Source organism: Drosophila sulfurigaster, unplaced genomic scaffold, assembly GCF_023558435.1.
Source record: "Drosophila sulfurigaster albostrigata strain 15112-1811.04 unplaced genomic scaffold, ASM2355843v2 ctg69_pilon, whole genome shotgun sequence".
Taxonomy (NCBI): Eukaryota; Metazoa; Arthropoda; class Insecta; order Diptera; family Drosophilidae; genus Drosophila; species Drosophila sulfurigaster.
In genome coordinates this window covers 58,513-74,200 of record NW_026909727.1, presented here as the reverse complement: position 1 = coordinate 74,200, position 15,688 = coordinate 58,513, and the positions used below count along the sequence as shown (strand labels likewise).

The following is a 15,688-nucleotide window of genomic DNA, read 5'->3' as shown; positions in this document are numbered from 1 at the left end:
CAGTAGTACACAATATAAGAACAATAACGGACCAACCGATCAATTCGAAAATTTACAGGTGTTCTCCAAAATATGAAAAAGAAATTCGAAAACAAATTTTAGAAATGGAAAGAAACGGCATAATAAGAAAAAGCAGAAGTAAATACAGCTCACCTATATGCATGGTGCCAAAGAAAATAGATAATTCAGGAGTACAAAAATATAGATTATGTGTAGACTATCGTCGATTAAATCATGTAACAATACCAGACAAATATCCGTTACCTCTCATGGACTCAATATGAGACAAACTTGGTAGGGCTCAATATTTCAGTACATTGGACTTAGCAAAAGGTTATCATCAAATCTTGATGGCTGAAGAAGACATAGAGAAGACAGCATTTGTTTCACCATTAGGACTTTATGAATACGTTAGAATGCCATTCGGACTAAAAAACGCACCAGCAACTTTTCAAAGATTAATGAATGATGTTTTAAGAGATTACATAAACAAAATATGTGTAGTCTACTTAGACGACATTTTAATATTCTCAACAACGCTCGAAGAACACAAACATGCTTTAGAAAAATTTTTTAAAAAACTCCAAGAACATAGATTAAAAATACAAGTAAATAAATGCTCATTTATGAAACAAGATACAGAATTTTTAGGACATGTACTCAGTAAAGACGGAATTCGACCAAATCCAAAAAAGATACAAGATATTTTAGCTATTCCAATCCCAACAAGTAAGAAAGTTACAGTCGAGTGTGCTCGACTGTGAGATACCCGCTACCCATTTTTAATAAAGGCAAAAAATTGCGGTATCATTTTCAAAATATACCGAAAATACTAAAAAAAATACTAAAAATATACCAAATGGTATGTTTGGTATATCGATATAGTACCCCATTCAATATATACCATAGATTGTCGGCCAAAGCAACTCAGACCCCTAGTAAGTAGGCGTTTTTGCCCATACAAAAGTATTTCTTTAATAACTTCCACAATTTTTATCTGATCGCAACCAAACCAGGAATCATAACTACTGCAGTAATTATAGTATATACCAAAATTCGTAGCTCTAGCTTTAAAATTACACTTGTTATTCGATTTTTTTGATATGCGGGGGCGGAAGTGGGCGTGGCAAAAATTTGAAACAAACTTGATCTGCGTGCAAACATAACAAATGCTGTCGAAAAAAAATTATTGCTCTATCTCTTATAGTCTCTGAGATCTAGGTGTTCATACGGACAGACGGACAGACGGACGGACGGACAGACGGACAGACGGACAGACGGACATGGCTATATCGTCTCGGCTGTTGACGCTGATCAAGAATATATATACTTTATAGGGTCGGAGATGCCTCCTTCTACCTGTTACATACATTTCCTGCCGGCACAAAGTTATAATACCCTTCTACCCTATGGGTAGCGGGTATAAAAAACAGAAAAACAACTAAAAGGTTTTTTAGGCATGACTGGTTTTTATAGAAAGTTCATAAAAGATTACTCAAGAATTGCATACCCTATGATCAAATATTTACAAAAAGGAAATAATATTAATAAAAATGACCCAGAATTTATAGATTCTTTTGAAAATTTAAAAGAACTTATAAGCTCACATCCAATTTTGAAATTCCCAGAATTCGATAAACCTTTTACATTAACGACAGATGCGAGTGATTTTGCAATAGGAGCAGTGTTATCACAGCAAACTCAGCCAATAGCATTCGTATCTAGGACCCTAAACAAACACGAAAAGCAATACAGCGCGACAGATAAAGAATTTCTGGCAATTGTGTATGCCGTAGACTACTTTAGGCATTACCTATATGGCACACAATTTACAATTATAACTGATCACCAACCAATTATGTATCTAAATAAAAAATACAAAGGGAAAGACCTCAAGGACAAACATCAAAGGTGGATATTGAAACTACAAGAATTTGATTGTGATATCAAATATTTAAAAGGAAAAAATAACAAAGTAGCGGATTTCCTCAGTATTAATGAATCAAATTTAGCATTGACAGACACAATTCACTCAGCAAACGAGAACGAACCAATAGATTTTTATATAACAGATGACTCAAATCATTATCACATATTTAGCAACAGACAGTATAATTAAAAATAAAGGCAGAAAAATTATTGAAATTAATCCAGCAGACGACAATTTAGAAATAGAACAGAAACTCTTAAACAATATTAATAGGGGAACTATTGGCATATATTCAGAAGTACCAGATTCCATTTACTATAAAGTACAATGTATTATAATAGACAGTTTTAAAGACACGAAAAATATAAAATTCTTAAAATGTACAAAACGAGCAGTAGACATAAATGACGAACAGGAACTCCACAAACAAATAGCTTGTGACGTTGGCAGTCTCACGTTGGGCTAGCCAACCATTTATGATGGCGTTGCCAGACCCACGATTGGGCGCCAAAAATTCCTAAGAATAGTCAGCCCCGGATGTGAGAAGACGGTTGCAAATATCATTCACAACCATCTCGCGTGCAAGCATATAGCGGAGCGGGACCCATTGAACCCTTAGCTCTTTCGGGATTGTGGGGTGGGTTTTTGCTATGCTTTACACGAAGCCACGAAAACTTTATTATTATAGAGTCCCTCCTGATTCTAAAAAAAAAAACAAACACATGAGTCGATCCTCTTGTCAATAATCTAATCCGACTCGAATCTACAATACAACTCGATCGGAGTACTACCAATATCTAATAAACAAAACAAATGCAGGCACACTTTTGAAATTCGGACAAAATTTAAGAAAAGCAGGGGTGGTCTTATAAGATGTTAACTGCCACACCCTGGTCTATACCCACCCAACCATGGTCATAAGATAAAACGTTTTTATGACCCCAAAACTATTACAACTCCCCCTTTATTTTATGCTCCCATGTCTCCGGAAATCAGAACAAAATCTAGAATTTCGTTATTAAAGTCCAATGACTCAAAGTTAACATCAGTATTTATTTATAACAAAAACAAAACCATTTGTTCAAAAATGAATTAGAATTATGACGGTATAATTATTTCCATAATTTTCTTTATAGGGCAGTTATTATAATCCAATACAATATTCTTTTTTTTATTAGCAACGGCTACTGCTCATTTACAATAATAACTAAAAAAAGAAACAGATGTAATGACTAATAATATTTAATAAACAATCAATAATTCATAAGCAAACAAATTTTGGCAACTATTTTTGGATGCGCGCTTTAGCAAACAGATTCATGAGGTTTTCTATTAAATTTACTGTTTTTACTTTAAAATCTTTATTTTCTTCTCAAATCGTTATTTTGTATTTTTAATATTTATTTTATTTTTATTGTATTGTGAAACAATTTTTTTTTTATTTAATTATTTTTGATATTTATTTTTATTTTTATTTATTGATTTTTAATATTTCAACCACTTTTTATTTATGCTGTATTTATTATGAAATCATTTTTGAATTTTTATTTATTTATTTTTAAATATTTATTTATCTTTAATTTTTATTTATTTTTAAATCCTATTTATTATTTAATTTTTATTTATTTTATTTATAATTTTTATTATTTTATTTTTAATTTTTTTATTATTTTATTTTTAATTTTTATTATTTCATTTTATTTTTACTTTTTATATTTTTATTTATCCAAATTTAATATTGACTTTTTATTTATTTAATTTTAAATCATTTTTTTTTTGTTTTGTTTATTTAATTTTTATATATTTAAATTTTTATCAAATTTAATATTGACTTTTTATTTATTTGTTTTTAATTCATATTTAATATTTATTTTTATTTATTTATTTTTCTCTATTTAATTTATCATATTTATTTTTGATGTGCATTTATTTAATTGTAAATCATGTTTAAACCACTGTGCTGTACCAACAAACAATAATAATAGTAACAATATAGGCGGAAGCAAATCAGTACTAAAAAGGTATAGGCCTGACCCAAAAGTTAGGGTATCAGCCGACAGCTCATATGCTGTTTGGGAGCTTTCGCAACTGCGAAGAAGTATGAAAAATACAATGCCAGCAAAACTGTGGGCAGCTGCTGCGTGGCCGAACAGGCACCAACATATGTATGTATGTATGTATGTAATTACATATGTACGAATATTTATGTTATAAAACTTCTTTTATGTATTTTTATTTCGGACACTCGGACTGAAAACTTACCCGACAGAACTCCACGACGAAGGCCTTCATGATGTTGTTGCTGTTGGTGATGATGATGTTGATGATGATGATGATTTTAATGATGATGATAAAAATGATTGTTTATATACCTTATAGGGTATATTCTTTTGTTTGGTTGTTCACATACACACACATTGTTATAATTATTATTGTTTTGCACAGGGTTTTATGGTGGCTTGTTATTATGTATGAGATTATATTTGCATTATTTATTTATTTATATATATTTTTTTTAATTATTGTGTTTCACGTTGGATATACCCTTTAAGGCCTAGGGCAATAATGGCCAACAAAGCAAAGCAAACCAAAAAAAATAGCGCAAAAAAAAATAAGTGCCAAATTACAATTGATATTTCTCTTTACTTTTCGTTATCTTTTTCGTTACTTATTATTTTATATGTATGGCAACTAAATTGTTTTAATATATTGACGGCAAATGCAAATCTTTTTGCTTTTTATTTGGGCTTTTACCCCTTTTACTATTGCCTCTGTGTACAACTATTGTATGACCTTTTAATTTTAACAAACTTATTTTTTGTCATACTATTATTCACAAACTTGCACTACACATCTTCACTAGCACTGGCACTGGCACTGCACTGCTGCTGATGCTGCTGCTGCTGAGTGGAGACGGCGAACGATAGAAGCGGCAAACGAGAGAAGTGACGATTCTGGTACAAGAGCCTTGCGCGGCTCGGCACAGTGGTGCAAGAGTGATCTGCCCAGAGATGCACTGCACTTCACTGTTGTTGTTTTTTTGGTTCTGCAGGCGGCAGACCAGAAATATAAAAAGGCTTCCGGCACGAAATAGTCGGCCTCCGCTGACTAACATGCGCCGGAATTGTGGAATTCAAATCCACTATAGGTGTAGAATTTTGTCTATCCGTATTATTTAATTAGAAAATAATGACGGCTTAGACGAATTTTCACAATCTACATATGAGAAAAAATACGAAGTTAGGACCAATGTAAAATTTCATTATTTCATAGAAATAATTACCTTTACGTAGCAAGCGTAACGAGCTGGTGTATCTATTTTGCTCAAGGCAAAAAAGCATCGATGGATGCTGATGATAATAACAGATTATGTATTTCTTCTTTTCTGGTGATGCATGTGTTTAAAATTTTTTTTTTTTTTAAACAGCATCAACCCAGAATGCATCCGTCTCTGATCGTAGTCCAATAAGAAAAGAATGAGAGCTGTCGTTGCCAAAGTGACAAAGCTCGCCTCCTTCTCCTACGATCTTTCGCTAGACAATTCACCACGGAGAGGAAATTTAATTGGCAGAGGTGTATTGTCCCTTTATCGTGCCATGGTTTGTGTCTTCGATAACTTTGCGCGGCAAATTTAAAATCTCAAGAAGAAAGAGATTTTACGCCCAATTTTTTTATTTGCGACCATTACACCCACCAGATAATCTCACGAGTCATACAAAGGCAGATTAGATGGGAATTAGATTCGAATATCTTTCGCATGATACACTCCTAATTCTCTACCTTGTAGATTTTCTAGTAGATAAAAAGAATTACCAATTTTCTTCTTTATCCGACATTTTGAGAACTGATGTCCTAGCTTTTTATTATAATTCTGACTGAAATCACTAAGATGGAAATTCCGTTTAAATACTTCTTGGCCTTCTTTATAAATGACAGGATTGGATCGAAGATTGTATTGTCTGGCGTTACGCTCGTAGGCTTCTCTACTACTTTTCTTAATGTCTTCTCGCAACAAAGCTAATTGATCACCTCTTTCTAAATATGGAGACTCCTCCAGCAAAGACAATTTTTTTAAGAGCTTGTAATCATCTCCGTGATTAATCATATTTACTCCAAATAATGCTTTGTAAGGGGAACAACCTATGGATTGATGAAGCGACGAACGTAAGGCAGATGAAATACTTGGCAAATACATATCCCATTCAGTTTGATCCGACTTAAGATAAGCACGAATAGCGGCTAATAAGGAACGATTCACTCGCTCCGCTGCATTGCTCTGAGGCGAATATAATGCAGTAAAAACATGACGAATACCGAATTTTGTCATAAACGCTTCAAATTCGTTTGATTTAAATTGTGAACCATTATCTGATACTATAATTTCAGGAACTCCAAATTCGGCAAAGATCCTTTGTGACAAAAACTCAGTTATTAACGACGTAGTGAACTTTTTCAATGGACATAGCCAATGGTAGCGACTAAAATGGTCAAGAACTATTTGTAAACCAATGTTTCCTTTGCGACTTCGTGGATAAGGACCCAAGATATCTATATAAAGCTTTTGAAATGGTCGACTAGAGACGCTTTGCTCTCCCATAGGCGGACGTAGTGTCATATTTGAAGCTTTAGTTTGCTTACACATATCACACTGCCTAATATAGTCTCTAATGTCTTTTGATAAACCTGGCCAAAATAAATTACGACGCACTCTTTCGATCGTCTTTTGCATTTCACCATGTGCAGAGCTTAGACTATCATGTGCTTGACAAATCACAGCTTCTCGCAGTCTCTCCGGTACCCAAAGCTTCCAACAATGAGAATCTTGAAGATTATCTCCTGTTGATGGATCCGTTCGTATGTATACGAATTTGTCTACAACTTTAAGATCTGGAAATTTTTCACCATGAGATTCAACTTTCAATTTTAGATCTAGATAATAACGTTCGAGAAACGCTGACGATTCTAAATCAATTTCCGGTCCCACAAGTTCTAAACTATCTATATCACCTTCACCTATCCGTGACAACGCGTCAGGAATAATATGATCTTTTCCTTTCCGATGAGAAATTGTGAATTTAAAAGCCTGTAATCGAAAAATCCAACGAGCTAATCGACCAGATACATTTTGCTGTCTCATAAGCCAGACGAGGCTAGAATGATCAGTGATTATCTCAAAGGGCTGTAATTCAAGGTAACATCTGAATTTCTCTACTGCTAAAATGACGGCTAAACATTCTCGTTCCGTGACACTGTAGTTACGCTGAGATTTAGATAATTTCTTTGACATGTATGCTATAGGCTTTTCTTCTCCAGAAGTTGACAGTTGAATGAGCACCGCTCCAATTCCATAGTCACTAGCATCGCAATGCACATAAAATTTCCGACTAAAATCGGCATTTTGTAAAACCGGGGATGATGTTAAAAGATTTTTTAACGTATCCATTGCAGACTGAGCTGCCGGGGTCCAATTAAAAGTTTTCTTAGTGGACAACACTTCAGTGATGGGAAAGGTAATTTCCGCAAAATTTTGTATGAAGCGCCGGTACCATCCGCAAACTCCAAGGAAACCTCGTACTTGTTTTAAGTTTTTGGGTGTGGGCCAATTTTGGACACAGGATATTTTCTCTGGATCTGGAGAAATTCCATCGCTTCCAATAACGTATCCTAAATAGTTTACTGTTGTAACACAAAATTTGCTTTTTGAAATATTTAATGTGAGATTAGCCTTTTTAAATTGATCAGCTATACGCACTAATACTGCCAAATGTGACTCAAAATCGCCTGAGACAATACATAAGTCATCAAGATAACCAAAAACACAATAACGTAAGTCTGGTGGAATTAAGTCATCCATCAATCGACACATTGTGGATGGAGCATTACATAACCCAAAAGGCATGACGGTAAACTGAAACAGCGAACGACCGGGAACAGTAAAAGCTGTTAACGGTTTGGCTTCATCAGACAACTCAATTTGCCAATAAGCGTCTTTAAGATCCAACTTCGTAATTAAGTTAGCTTTTGGTAAACGAGAGAATATTCCTTCAATGCTCTGTAGGGGATAAGCATCCTTTTTCGTTACTTCGTTAAGTTTTCGCGCATCAAGACATAATCGATCCTTATTTGGTTTCACCACAAGACGAATAGGTGAGCTCCATGCTGACTGTGACGGTTCAATGACTCCTAGCTCTAACATACGATCAATCTCCTTGTACATCAACTTCTCTACAGCTGGACTAATTGGATAGTTTCGTTGCTTCACCGCTTTAGCATCAGAAATATATATATGATGTTTAATTAACGCAGTTCGTCCGAGACCTTGCTTTTCGAAATTCGGAAATAATGCTTTGACCGCTTCCAGTTGACGAGATTGTAATTCGGACAATGGATAGTGATCTTCAAATTCGATATTTTCAGTTTCTTCTTCAGAAATAGAGCTAATAATTCCAGGTGCTAATGCAAAAATACGCCAAAAATCTATGCCAAGAATTAATCGCTGAGCTATAGAAGGTATGACATACAAGTCAATATCTTCTTGCTGCTTCTTATATTGCATGCTCACTCTCAGAATTCCGAGTACCTGATGTGGTTTGGCATCTGCGGTACGCACTTGCGATTTAATGGGTTTAAAATTTGGTAAATCAGAAAAATTTTCTAATGCTAGCGACGATCCAATGCAACTAATGTTGGCTCCGGTGTCGAGCAAACCAAATTCGCTAAAAGTTAGGAACGCGACTTTCGCGTAACTACGTCGATCCGACTCATTTTGAAAAACTGTTGAGATAACCAGTTTCTTTTGTTTCTTTATTTTTCTATAATATTTTCGCATACGTAAGGTATTACGACGGCTCTTAACTAAATGTGTTCTAAAAATTCTATCTCTTACTAAATTATAATTCCTTAATCTTTCATGGTAAGGTAAAAATCTTAACATCGTGCGTTCATCACCGATGTATCCTTCATTTTCTCTAATCTTAGGTTCAATTTTATTATCTATCTCTACTGTCGGGACATCCTTCCTGCATTGAATGCCCCGGATTGACGGTTTTCCGACCTCTGTTTACAGGTTTGACAATTCGGCTTGTATACCTGAGGAGTACCGCATCCGTAACAAAAAACTCTACGCTCATTTAAGCAATTCTCCCAGATGTGTCCGGGGATTTCACAGTTCCAACAAACTAATTTTAGAAGCAGTTCCTCGCTTTACTTCAGCTATCTCTGCCTCGACCTCAGAACTAGATTCTTCTTCGGGAGCAGTTTCTTCAACAGCATAAACTCGAGAAGTTTCTTTGGCCTTAAAAGATACTGACCGATTTTTTCCAACTTCCTGTAGAAAATTTTCCCGTTTTTGTACCAGACGACGTAAAGCGGATATAGAAGAGACTTTCTCAAACAATAACCTGTCTTTCATATCTGTTAGCAGATTAGCAGATGAATCATTTCCACGAATTCGACTTCTGGAAAACTGACCGACAACTTATCCATAAGCTTACATATATTTTCATAAAACGAATCAAAAGATTCGCCAACTTTTTGTTTACGAGCTCTTATCTGTTCTCGAAGTTCAGTGACAGAACGGCTCTCGCGATATTGCTCTCTTAACTCTTCACAAAACTCTTCCCAAGTGAAGGTTTGAACTCTTCGATGGAAACGCCAAAACCAACTACTGGCTTTTCCATTCAGTAATAAGTGAATATGTTTGTTCAATAATTGAAAATCATTGTTTAAGTTTTCTCGAGTGAGAATGTTCATTCTATACAAAAATCCTTCAACCGATAAACCTTCCGACGAACCATCAAAACGAACACCCCACTTTTGTAACATATCAGCAATTTTATGTGTAGTCAATAGTGGACCCAAATTGGTGTTACGTGAGCTTCTCTGGCTGGACGATAACCCTTCCACGGTTTGATCTGCTGCTGCTGCAGTTGCTACTATCAAACCTGAACTATTCATAGAAGCGATTACTCGACTCACCGTTTCTCTTACGATTGATTCTATATCTGGTTCTGGAGTTTGTATATTACGACGACCATTATTTGGCCTCGAAGGCTGTACTGGTCTAAATGGTCTTCCTCTTCTTCGAGGTGCATTTCCCCTTTCATAAGCAGGCACTTTTGGTCTGGCCCCCTGATTGTTGGGCGTACTACGAAGTGGAGGATTCCTCTCAGTACTTGTACTGTGTGATTGATCGATATTACTTCTCGCTTCTTCATCGGCAGCTGACAACGCTTGCGCGGCGTCAAATTGACGTTGCAATGAACGTGTAACGATTTGCGAGACTACGGGTGGATTTGGTTGCGTAGACAATTGCGATTGCTGTTTGGCATTAGGCGAATGATTTCCTACAACCACTTTCCATTCGTTATGACTAACCTTTTTCAAACAACTTGGACACTCTTTAATACTTTTGATTCGATTTTCTAGACAATTTTTGTGAAACACATGACCACAATTAGTTATCGCACAAGGTTGCGTATCCGACATGTGTTCACTGCAAATAAGACAAATATTTTCAGCCGCTTCTGCTGGTGGCAGTGGCTGAGGTTCTTCAAAACTACGTGTAACGGGCATATTTCAAATTTAGATTTCCATCGACATTTTTGGGAGACATAAATAAAAAGGAATTTAAACTTTGTTCCGACTCAACAGTGGAGGATTATTAATATGGGCTATTGAAACTAAACTTTGTCATTTTGATACCTGATTACATCGAAGGCTTCTTCGTATTCTTCGGACAACGATACGCCTATGCATATACTATTGTATTCCAGAAGAAAGCGGAGTTACAATCGATCTTCATCAATGCGATACCAAAAAAGAGCAAAAATTACTAGAAACTAATACATTATTTGAACTATTAAGCAATCTCAATACCGATAATTTTGGTCGATAATATTCAAAGATTTAAATATTCGAATTCCGAAAATGTATAAAGAGGTATTACTTAAATTGCTCCAACAATTTATAAGACCTAGCGAAAACAAACGAGCTTGGTATTGAAGGATGTAAGGCTCTCGATAATCGATAACAGAATTACACAAGATAATCCTTAAAAGATGCAAAGTGCGATTCGGTCGAGTAATTTCACATACGTAAGATTAGTCAAAGTCCAGAATCGAAGACACTTTACTTCTGCCCTACTTCCATCAAAGTAGGCCAAAAAACCTGTATCGGATGTTCCGATGCTGTTTCACGATGCTAAAGTTGTTGCTGCCCCACGTTGGGAGCCAAAAATTTATGTGACGTTGGCAGTCTCACGTTGGGCTAGCCAACCATTTATGATGGCGTTGCCAGACCCACGATTGGGCGCCAAAAATTCCTAAGAATAGTCAGCCCCGGATGTGAGAAGACGGTTGCAAATATCATTCACAACCATCTCGCGTGCAAGCATATAGCGGAGCGGGACCCATTGAACCCTTAGCTCTTTCGGGATTGTGGGGTGGGTTTTTGCTATGCTTTACACGAAGCCACGAAAACTTTATTATTATAGAGTCCCTCCTGATTCTAAAAAAAACAAACACATGAGTCGATCCTCTTGTCAATAATCTAATCCGACTCGAATCTACAATACAACTCGATCGGAGTACTACCAATATCTAATAAACAAAACAAATGCAGGCACACTTTTGAAATTCGGACAAAATTTAAGAAAAGCAGGGGTGGTCTTATAAAATGTTAACTGCCACACCCTGGTCTATACCCACCCAACCATGGTCATAAGATAAAACGTTTTTATGACCCCAAAACTATTACAACTCCCCCTTTATTTTATGCTCCCATGTCTCCGGAAATCAGAACAAAATCTAGAATTTCATTATTAAAGTCCAATGACTCAAAGTTAACATCAGTATTTATTTATAACAAAAACAAAACCATTTGTTCAAAAATGAATTAGAATTATGACGGTATAATTATTTCCATAATTTTCTTTATAGGGCAGTTATTATAATCCAATACAATATTCTTTTTATACCCGCTACCCATAGGGTAGAAGGGTATTATAACTTTGTGCCGGCAGGAAATGTATGTAACAGGTAGAAGGAGGCATCTCCGACCCTATAAAGTATATATATTCTTGATCAGCGTCAACAGCCGAGACGATATAACCATGTCCGTCTGTCCGTCTGTCCGTCCGTCCGTCTGTCCGTCCGTCCGTATGAACACCTAGATCTCAGAGACTATAAGAGATAGAGCTATAATTTTTTTTCGACAGCATTTGTTATGTTTGCACGCAGATCAAGTTTGTTTCAAATTTTTGCCACGCCCACTTCCGCCCCCGCAAATCAAAAAAATCGAATAACAAGTGTAATTTTAAAGCTAGAGCTACGAATTTTGGTATATACAATAATTACTGTAGTAGTTATGATTCCCGAAAATTTGGTTGCGATCAGATAAAAATTGTGGAAGTTATTAAAGAAATACTTTTGTATGGGCAAAAACGCCTACTTACTATGGGTCTGAGTTGCTTTGGGTGACAATCTGGTACATTGTGTCGTCTATGGTATATTTTGAATGGTGTGCTGTATCGATATACCAAACATATCATTTGGTATATTTTTAGTATTTTTTTAGTATTTTCGGTATATTTTGAAAATGATACCGCAATATTTTGCCTTTATTAAAAATGGGTAGCGGGTATCTCACAGTCGAGCACACTCGACTGTAACTTTCTTACTTGTTTTTATTAGCAACGGCTACTGCTCATTTACAATAATAACTAAAAAAAAAAGAAACGGATGTAATGACTAATAATATTTAATAAACAATCAATAATTCATAAGCAAACAAATTTTGGCAACTATTTTTGGATGCGCGCTTTAGCAAACAGATTCATGAGGTTTTCTATTAAATTTACTGTTTTACTTTAAAATCTTTATTTTCTTCTCAAATCGTTATTTTGTATTTTTAATATTTATTTTATTTTTATTGTATTGTGAAACAATTTTTTTTTTTATTTAATTATTTTTGATATTTATTTTTATTTTTATTTTTATTTATTGATTTTTAATATTTCAACCACTTTTTATTTATGCTGTATTTATTATGAAATCATTTTTGAATTTTTATTTATTTATTTTTAAATATTTATTTATCTTTAATTTTTATTTATTTTTAAATCCTATTTATTATTTAATTTTTATTTATTTTATTTATAATTTTTATTATTTTATTTTTAATTTTTTTATTATTTTATTTTTAATTTTTATTATTTCATTTTATTTTTACTTTTTATATTTTTATTTATCCAAATTTAATATTGACTTTTTATTTATTTAATTTTAAATCATTTTTTTTTTGTTTTGTTTATTTAATTTTTATATATTTAAATTTTTATCAAATTTAATATTGACTATTTATTTATATGTTTTTAATTCATATTTAATATTTATTTTTTATTTATTTATTTTTCTCTATTTAATTTATCATATTTATTTTTGATGTGCATTTATTTAATTGTAAATCATGTTTAAACCACTGTGCTGTACCAACAAACAATAATAATAGTAACAATATAGGCGGAAGCAAATCAGTACTAAAAAGGTATAGGCCTGACCCAAAAGTTAGGGTATCAGCCGACAGCTCATATGCTGTTTGGGAGCTTTCGCAACTGCGAAGAAGTATGAAAAATACAATGCCAGCAAAACTGTGGGCAGCTGCTGCGTGGCCGAACAGGCACCAACATATGTATGTATGTATGTATGTAATTACATATGTACGAATATTTATGTTATAAAACTTCTTTTATGTATTTTTATTTCGGACACTCGGACTGAAAACTTACCCGACAGAACTCCACGACGAAGGCCTTCATGATGTTGTTGCTGTTGGTGATGATGATGTTGATGATGATGATGATTTTAATGATGATGATAAAAATGATTGTTTATATACCTTATAGGGTATATTCTTTTGTTTGGTTGTTCACATACACACACATTGTCATAATTATTATTGTTTTGCACAGGGTTTTATGGTGGCTTGTTATTATGTATGAGATTATATTTGCATTATTTATTTATTTATATATATTTTTTTAATTATTGTGTTTCACGTTGGATATACCCTTTAAGGCCTAGGGCAATAATGGCCAACAAAGCAAAGCAAACCAAAAAAAATAGCGCAAAAAAAATAAGTGCCAAATTACAATTGATATTTCTCTTTACTTTTCGTTATCTTTTCGTTACTTATTATTTTATATGTATGGCAACTAAATTGTTTTAATATATTGACGGCAAATGCAAATCTTTTTGCTTTTTATTTGGGCTTTTACCCCTTTTACTATTGCCTCTGTGTACAACTATTGTATGACCTTTTAATTTTAACAAACTTATTTTTGTCATACTATTATTCACAAACTTGCACTACACATCTTCACTAGCACTGGCACTGGCACTGCACTGCTGCTGATGCTGCTGCTGCTGAGTGGAGACGGCGAACGATAGAAGCGGCAAACGAGAGAAGTGACGATTCTGGTACAAGAGCCTTGCGCGGCTCGGCACAGTGGTGCAAGAGTGATCTGCCCAGAGATGCACTGCACTTCACTGTTGTTGTTTTTTTTTGGTTCTGCAGGCGGCAGACCAGAAATATAAAAAGGCTTCCGGCACGAAATAGTCGGCCTCCGCTGACTAACATGCGCCGGAATTGTGGAATTCAAATCCACTATAGGTGTAGAATTTTGTCTATCCGTATTATTTAATTAGAAAATAATGACGGATTAGACGAATTTTCACAATCTACATATGAGAAAAAAATACGAAGTTAGGACCAATGTAAAATTTCATTATTTCATAGAAATAATTACCTTTACGTAGCAAGCGTAACGAGCTGGTGTATCTATTTTGCTCAAGGCAAAAAAGCATCGATGGATGCTGATGATAATAACAGATTATGTATTTCTTCTTTTCTGGTGATGCATGTGTTTAAAATTTTTTTTTTTTTTTAAACAGCATCAACCCAGAATGCATCCGTCTCTGATCGTAGTCCAATAAGAAAAGAATGAGAGCTGTCGTTGCCAAAGTGACAAAGCTCGCCTCCTTCTCCTACGATCTTTCGCTAGACAATTCACCACGGAGAGGAAATTTAATTGGCAGAGGTGTATTGTCCCTTTATCGTGCCATGGTTTGTGTCTTCGCTAACTTTGCGCGGCAAATTTAAAATCTCAAGAAGAAAGAGATTTTACGCCCAATTTTTTTTTATTTGCGACCATTACAAGCTTTATATCACACAAAAGAATCCCTACATAGTGGCATGAACGAGACATTTTATAGTTTGAAAGACAAAATTTATTATCCAAAACTTAGAGAGCACATTAACTTAGTTATATCCAACTGCACAAAATGTAGAGAAATTAAGTATGAAAGGAAATCGATCAAAGCAAAATTCAATATCACAGAAACTCCTCAAGAGAAAAATGAAATAATTCATATAGACATTTTCCATATCAAACACCGATCATTTGTTACAATCATAGATAAACTTACAAAATTCGTAGCTGCATACAATATAAAAGATAGGAATTGGAGGGCAAAATTGCAAATTATAATAGAGCAATTCACAAAATTTGGCAAGCCCAACAAAATTATTATGGATAATGAATTTAGATCAGAACAGATTCAAAGTTTCTTAAATAAAGAAAAAGTCGAGCTACATTTAACAAAACCAAACTCGCACACAGGTAACGCAGACATTGAAAGACTTCACTCCACGTTAATAGAAATTGTCAATAGCATAGATGAAGACATCTCGATAGAATCA

At 34.3% G+C, this 15,688-nt stretch overlaps 2 long non-coding RNA genes across 2 annotated transcripts in view; both read right to left on the bottom strand.

Annotated features, from left to right (window-relative positions):
• Positions 1–15,688, bottom strand: part of LOC133849989 (uncharacterized) — a 74,712-nt gene that overhangs the window by 37,147 nt on the left and 21,877 nt on the right. The gene's annotated exons all lie outside the window — the stretch shown is intronic.
• LOC133849990 (uncharacterized) lies at positions 3,855–6,858 on the bottom strand. Its single transcript, XR_009895553.1, has 2 exons — positions 5,214–6,858; positions 3,855–5,146 (listed from the first exon to the last, which is right to left on the bottom strand). It is a non-coding gene; the product is annotated as an uncharacterized LOC133849990 (long non-coding RNA).